Source organism: Gekko japonicus, unplaced genomic scaffold (genome assembly GCF_001447785.1).
Source record: "Gekko japonicus isolate JY-2015 unplaced genomic scaffold, Gekko_japonicus_V1.1 scaffold747, whole genome shotgun sequence".
In the NCBI taxonomy this organism is placed as follows: domain Eukaryota; kingdom Metazoa; phylum Chordata; class Lepidosauria; order Squamata; family Gekkonidae; genus Gekko; species Gekko japonicus.
Window position 1 is genome coordinate 264,551 of NW_015160231.1, and position 7,624 is coordinate 272,174.

The window sequence follows — 7,624 nt, forward strand, 5'->3', positions numbered from 1 at the left end:
AGAAGAGTGAGAATAGAAACCTGGGTCTCCCTACATCAATCTGCAACTCTGACCACTGTGCAGTGCTGCCTCTACTGATCTGTAATGTTCCAGAGGTGTTGTAGTGTAATACTCAGTTTCTCAAACGAGTGTATGCCTGTCTGTTGGTCCACTTAGGAGTCTTGATCCTGCTTGTGTGGTGGGCTAGTTGTGGCAAATGGTAGGGAAGCTCAGTATTTCTGTATACAGTTGTAGGGGCTTTATTGCAATGTGGTATGGCCTGATATTATGTTCTTATTCCAGTGTGGGGTGTGTGTGGGGCAATGGAAGCTGAGTGATAGGGTCTCTCCAAGTGATTGCCAGAAGTGAGATGCGTCCTGGTCTTGTGTCTTACAGATAATCTTACAAATAGTCCTTTGCATTTATATCATGCTTTCAACTTTAAAAGGATCATAATGCTGATTGTGTGAACTTAGGCAAATCACGAGAGGTAGAGCAGGAAGGGTTGCATCAATGCTTAGTTCTTGTGGCCCTTTCTTACACGCCCAGGGAAATGCTGATTGCCACTTTGGGGCCAGGAAGCAATTTTTCTCCTGGCCAGTTTTGCCCCCAGTGATCCTGGAGGGTTTTTTTTAATCATATTCTGGGCGTGGAACAGGGGTCACTGGGGTGTGGGGGGGTATTAGTGAATTTTCTGCATTGTGCAGGGGGTTGGACTAGATGACCCTGGAGGTCCCTTCCGACTCTATGAGTCTATGATTCTATAATTCACCCAGGCTGGCTGTGGGCACGCCAGTACCTCTGTCAGGCAGAAGCGCCTGAGATCCTCCCCCTCCCCTTTTCCTTTGCCCGACTTGGAGGCGAAGGGAAGGGAGGGGGGGAAAAGAATGGATCCCAGGTGCTTCTGCCTGTCAGAGGGGCTGGTGCACACTTCCGGTGATGTCAGGGGGTGTGGCATATGCTAATAAGGTATGCTAATGAGCTCCTGCAGCTCTTTTTCTACGAAATGACCCCTGATTATATTCATAAACATATCTCTGCTCAGAGAGCGTTGTTGTGAGTAACTTTGTTCAAGGGTTTGACAATTATAAGGCCACAAATGTTGATCACATTAGTTGGTAGATCAACTGTGATAGGGGTTGGCAACTCAGGACTGAGAAATTCCTGGAGATTAGGGGGTGGAGCCTGGAGAGGGTGAGGAATGGAGGGACCTCAGTGGGGTATAGTGCCATAGAGTCCACCCTCCAAAACAGCCATTTTCTCCAGGAGAACTGATCTTGATTGTCTAAAAATCAGTCGTAATTCTGGGACCTCTCCAGGTACCACCTGGAGGTTGGCCACCCTAAATATTGCTTTGATGTGGTCTGAATGTAAGAGAGTAAAGGATGGCACTTTAATCACATGGCGCCTTTCTTGCTGACTAACGTTGGCTCCTTCCCCAGTGAATGCAGTTGAGGTTGAAGGGCACACAATCACTCAGACCACCCAGATGTGCCCACTTCCTCTTCAAAAGTTGCTGCACAAAGTACCTGAGAGATATACATTTCTCTTCCAGTTTCTTACTAAAAACTGCTTAAGTTTTTGGAGGAAACAGTTCTGGCTTTCCTTCTAGCAATAAGAATCACAAGCAAACTGAAGCTGTCACTACTTAGCAGAAATTAATGTCAGTTTGTCTTTTAAATCTGGATTTAAACTGCTGAGATGTTCAACATGCTTTGACTTTTGGGCTGTGACTGTAAAATATTTTATACTCCAGATTCCTAGAAAGAAAACTACTAAAGATGTAGATTTTCCTCCTATCAATGAGTGATGGCTTATACTTTTTGGGAATGAGGATGAAGCAGGAGGGTAAGTAGCCGGGCCGTCTGACACACTTCCGGTGATGTCAGGGGGTGTGGCCTTCTGTCACTTCCGGTGATGTCAGGGGGCGTGGCATATGCAAATAAGTTATGCTAATGAGTTATGCTAATGAGCTCCGGCAGCTCTTTTTCTACAACAAGACCCCTGCTTATACTTATCCACTGCTTTTTTAAAAAAGGTGCCAGTACTCATATATATGGTTCTGCTGATTTCCACCCATTACCCCCTCCTTCTCCTGATCCCACCAGGCTGTTCCTGGAGGTCCATTCACTTGTAGGCTAAACGGTGTGTGTGTGGGGGGGGGGGGTAGTGTACAAGGGTCAGGACTTGGGAGAGTGCAGAAAAAGTGCAGAAAAGGGCATTAAAATGATTAAGGGGATGGAACAACTTCCCTATGAAGAAAAGTTAAAGAGGTTAGGGCTCTTTAGATTGGAGAAATGATGACGGAGTGGGTGACATGACAGAGGTTTACGAAATTATACATGAGACAGAGGGTAGAGAAAGAAGTACTTTCCTGCCTTTCTCACAAATCAAGAACTCATGGGCACTCAATGAAATTAATGAGCAGTAAGCTTGGAACAGAGAAGAGGAAGTACTTCTTCACCCAAAGAGTCATTAACACATGGAATTCACTGCTGCAAGAAGTGGTGGCGGCTGCAAGCATAGGCAGCTTCAAGAGGGGATTGGATAACCACATGGAGCAGAGATCCATCAGTGGCTATTATCCACAGTGTATAGATGGAACACTATGTCTGGAGCAGTGTAGTCTTGGTGCCTGGGGGGGCAACAGTGGGAGAGTTTCTGGAGTTCTGGCCCTGCTGGTAGACCTCCTGATGGCACCTGGGTTATGGCCACTGTGTGACACAGTGTTGGATTGGATGGGCCATTGGCCTGATTCAACATGGATTCTCTTATGTTCTTATTTTCTTATGAGAGCGCCCCCCCCCAGGCACCAATACTCAGTACTGGTGAGTACTGCCACAAAAAAAGCCCCATGTTTATGAAATTTTAATCACATTTAAAGAAAGCAAGGTCCTACCTTCTCCCTCCATACTATGACTTTGGAATTGTACGGCTATATTTAATCAGTTAATGGATTAATAGATAGAACTGGACACTGATGACCATGGTCGAGGGTTGCCAACCTCTACGTGGTGGCTGGAGATCTCGGATTACAACTGATCTCCAGGTGACAGAGATCAGTTCATCTGGAGAAAATGGCCACTTTGGAAGGTGGACGCTATGGCATCGTACACCACTGAAGTCCCTCCCCTCCTCCTCAGGCTCCACCCCCCCCCAAATCTTCAGGTATTTTTCAACCCGGAGCTGGCAGCCCTATATAACGAAAAGAATCTTGACTAAGTTGGCCATGCTTCTAAATAAAGGCAGTGGAAACTTCTAAATCAGACCAGTTTTTATTTCCTTTTGGTGCTTTTTCACAAAGGAAATGTTGGTGAACATGAAACAGCACCCAAAGATTTTGGTAAGGAATGTCCCAGCCCGTTTCCTTCCCACTGTCCTTTATGTGACCCTGTGTTCTCCAGCTGGTTGAACCAGAGGGGTTGGTTCCTTGCTCCATTAGTTACCTTTTTCAGAAGAAAACAGTGGTGGGGAGGGAGAGTCCCTCTGCCTTTTCTTTCTTCCCGAAGAGATCACTGTACTCTACGTCTTGCCAATTTCTGCTCCTTAATTCTGCGCTTTCACCTCTTCCACAACCACACTACTGATATTCCCACTCTCCAATGTCTCTATCCTGGTGAGCAAAAGAATAGACTTAGGAATGGTGAAGCTCATGAACATTCTTCAGCACCACAATGGGGATGGACTTTTGGCATTCCAAATTACCCGTCCCCAGGCTTATCTCACTCCGACATGGTCTGAATGTGAGCACTTTCCATATACAGCAAAGAGATAGAATGTTGGGAACTGGGATTTTATTACAGATGTTTTTTAATTCACTTTAAGGCGATGCTCACACGAAGGGAATTCCCCCTGAAATTAATAGTAGCTCTGTTCAAGGCTGGGATGCCGGCTCGAAAAGACTTTTACAATCCAGACCTCACTTAAATCTGTTGCACAACTGTAAATAACAACACATTCAAATCAGCTTACTCCAGTGGAACTATATTAGGTTAAAGTAAAGGTAGAGTGAGCTGTGACTGTCAATATACTGACTCACTGGAAGCAAGAGGGCAAAAACATTTAACATTTTGTAGATTCTGTATTGATTGTATCGATCCTATTGCACTTAACTAGATGTCTTTAAAGTTAGGATGTTTGGGGGAAACTATGAAAATTACATTTACTTTTCCCCCCTATTAGCCATGTAAAACATAACTGTTTTGCTTTATTTTGCAATAAAACACCCTTGTTTTGCTACAGATCCCAATTCCTTACTCATCGAGAGAGAGAAAAAGTTTTCTTCTGAATCTTTCTAAGAGCTACATCCCTTGCATGCTAGTACTGAAATGACTGTTTCTGAGCAGCTTATTCATAATGGAATACTATCCTTTACACATGAAAATGGAAATAATACAAGGAAGAAAAACTCACCAACTTAGAAAGCTTCATATAGACGAGAAAAGAAAGACACTGGTTTTGTGACTGAGTCAGATGTTCAATTCTATGCATGTGTTATCGGACAAGGAACTGTCAGCACTTCCTGCACGGTTACAGTCACACAGCCTCGCTAAATATTTTGCAAGGAGTAAAAGGAAAACTAGAATTACTATTTATTGATAACCTCCTTTGCAAACAATATAAAGTGTGGCATACTGTGACACCCACCCTGGCTACGGACCTCAAGTGTGTTATGAGGGGAGAGTAGCACTGATAGTCGTCCAGTTTACTGAGGATACGAAATCTCACAGGGGAGAGTGTGTGATGTTTAAATTAGACAACAATGGTAAGGTGTTAGCTGTGTGTTACAGAATGACCGACTTACAGGCTAACAGACCTTCTAAGTGGAGTTCTGCATTTAAAAAAAAAATAAATGACATTCATCCAATGAAGTTGAGCTCCATCCCAACACAGCCACGTATTTACAGGCTAACAGACCTTCCTGTCTACCAAGTGGAATTCTGCACTTCAAAAAAGATGACATTCATCCAATGAAGTTGAGCTCCATCCCAACACAGCCAGGTATTTATTTATTCCCACTGGGTATCTGTGTCTTTGCTTTGGAATTTTTCACCTTGATGCTCAACAAGAAAACTGGTTCCTGGGTAGCTGATCATATGTTTTTACAAATGAAATTATAGCCACAAGGATATATTTTTTTAAAAATCCAAAAAACAAGAATGACCAGCACTGAAGAACTTTTAACGCCAGCATCGATCAGCAAAACTAAAATCCATATTTAAATTTCAGAATCAGCAGTAGAATAAAACAGATACTGCTACGACAACAGCAAAATAGAGCAGAGGAGACAAACATCACCTAAACTCTTTTATTCAGTGATGTAACTCCCTGGAAGGACAGCAAAGCCATTTCCAGACAAGGGAGGGCATCACCACTCAACCTCACCTCTCAAAAAGGGGGGTGGCCATGTGCTTGCTTCGCTTTCCATTCACACACTGGGCTGGGATCCTCAGACTCCCAGGGAGAAGAGTTAGACCCACATTATATCATTATGCTGAACATTGCACCAAAGAAGTGGGATTGTCCTACCTTACATCTTAGACGTCAGAGGATCTTCAGCATCAAACCATGTTTTTTGCTGGGTACTGATATTCATGATCAGCCTAAAGTTCCTTAAACTGCCATGATAAAAACTATCCTAGAGTACTAAACAATGCTGAATAGCCCTGCAGGACATCGACTGTATTCACAAGGTCTTTGAATCCTATCCAGAAATGAGGTCGTGGACTCTAGAAAGAAACCAGAATAACAGTATCCTCCTTAGAATTCTTTCCTGGGAGTAATCCCAACTGAATATTCTGCAGTAGGATTCTGAAAATACCTGATAATGGGTGCAATCATACGTACCAAAAGCAGCGGCAACGGTGCGATTCCCCCGCGGAGTAAAGGGGTGCAATCAGACAGACACATCTGTCCAGCATCCCGGAGTTGTCGTCGGGGCATCATATCGCGCCGCAGGAGCGTGGAAAAAAGCCACCGGGTAAAACCTTATAGTATACGGAACTGCGGGGCGCGCGGCCAGAAGTCTGATCATGCAAACGTATGGCCCGGGGCAAACAGCCCTGCTTCCCGCCCGCATTTTCTCGCTCGCGTGACCGCAGCCCAGGATTGTTTTCTAAGTAGCGTTACCAGCCTCAAGTGGAAGACTAGGATTCTCCCAGAATTACAACTGATCTCCAAACTACCCTTAACGTTTCAGTGAAATCCTAGAGCATAAAACCACAGAGTTTATGGTGATTCCTAGAGCTACCTTTTGTCACTTCTGCGTTGTACCCAAAAATGATGTTGGAGCAGCAGTGAGTAATTGAGGGTTGAGGATTATAGCAGGACTCCTGGCAAACCTACTAGAGCAGTCATCTTGATGAGATGGTGTCACTTCTCGGGTTGCACCAGAAGGGGTATCATGCTGTCAGAATGACAGCAACTTTCCCAGCATTTTTCGTATTGACCCTCAGGGTTTTCATCTTGACCATCAGGGACTTTTGTAGCAAGACACCTAGATATATGCATTCTTGTTTGTCCACTAACCGTAGGCAAGATGGACCAATATATTATACAATATATGTATAAAACTAACTCTTCTTCTTCTTTAGAGTCCAGTGGCACCTTAAAGACCAACAACTTCTACTGTTTCAGACCAACACAGCTGACCACCTGGATTGATCTCGATCTCTTTCTCTTTCTCTTTCTCTTCCTCCTCCTCCTCCTCTTCCTCCCATCCCTGCGGGGCCCTGGAGCAATTTGTCCCCCTTTGCTCCTGTGCTCTTTGCACTCCTGGATATAACTGGGCTTTAACAACAACAACAACAAAAATCAAACAAAATCTGGCTAACAGTTTCCCTTCTTCCCCCAGTTTCAGCATCTCAGTCCCTGTGTAAGATCTAAATAAAAGCTAATACATTGTATTTTTATGCATAGTTACTCCAGTCTAAACCCATGGATTTCAGTGGGCATAGACTGGATTAACTCTCCATACGGTCGCCCTGCAAACATTGCAAAATCCTTGGAACATGTTAGGCGTGTCTTTCTTCTTCTTTCTGAGTTTGGCTCTTGCAAAATTAGAGAGTGGGGTTTCAGTCCTCTTTTGTATAAAAGGGAAGAATGTCCGTGATGGAAGCTTTGCGGTTGAGGTTCTTCACGACTATAAGCAAAATAAAGTGCTGTGTATGCACTAATGGTACTATCAGTAGCCGTGTTTACAACTATTAAGCATTCTATGCTCTTTCAAACTTGCTGAGATTATAGAAGAGCTTTATGGAAATCCATACAGCATCTCCATCAGTCTTGCAAATTCTTTCAGCGTTCAGCACAAGTAAAGGAATCTCAGCAAATCAATTTGTAAACACTTGCCTATTGGGCTTTCAAAAACTTTCAGTTACGTTGGAATTTCAGGGTAGCTCTGGTGGCACCGCCTTCCCCAGCCTACGCAGGGCTCAGCCAAGCCAGGCATTTCCTTCACTGTGCCTCGTGGGCCTCAGCCGGGCACCTCCGTTCCTGCAGTGCATGGGGCTGGGTGGGGCTGGGCGCCTCCTTCCCCATGCCACAAGAACTAGCCTGGGACAGGCACCCTTTCCCCATGCTTGAGGTGCCAGTAGTGGCACATGCCCACCCTACAGAGGGCCACCCACAATTGGGACCAGGGTGG

The 7,624-nt window shown here is 44.6% G+C and overlaps 1 protein-coding gene across 2 annotated transcripts in view; it reads right to left on the minus strand.

Annotated features, from left to right (window-relative positions):
- LOC107111335 (C-C chemokine receptor type 5-like) overlaps nt 1-4,466 on the minus strand; it is a 7,549-nt gene extending 3,083 nt beyond the window's left edge. Inside the window, exons 1-2 of one of the 2 annotated variants that reach the window (XM_015412302.1) lie at nt 4,393-4,466; nt 3,426-3,592 (exon numbers count right to left, since the gene is read on the minus strand). The gene's annotated coding sequence lies outside the window, so the exon portion shown is untranslated. The remainder of the gene's footprint in view (nt 1-3,425; nt 3,593-4,392) is intronic. The other variant, XM_015412309.1, reaches the window with a different exon arrangement.
- Between the last annotated feature and the right edge of the window lie 3,158 nt (nt 4,467-7,624).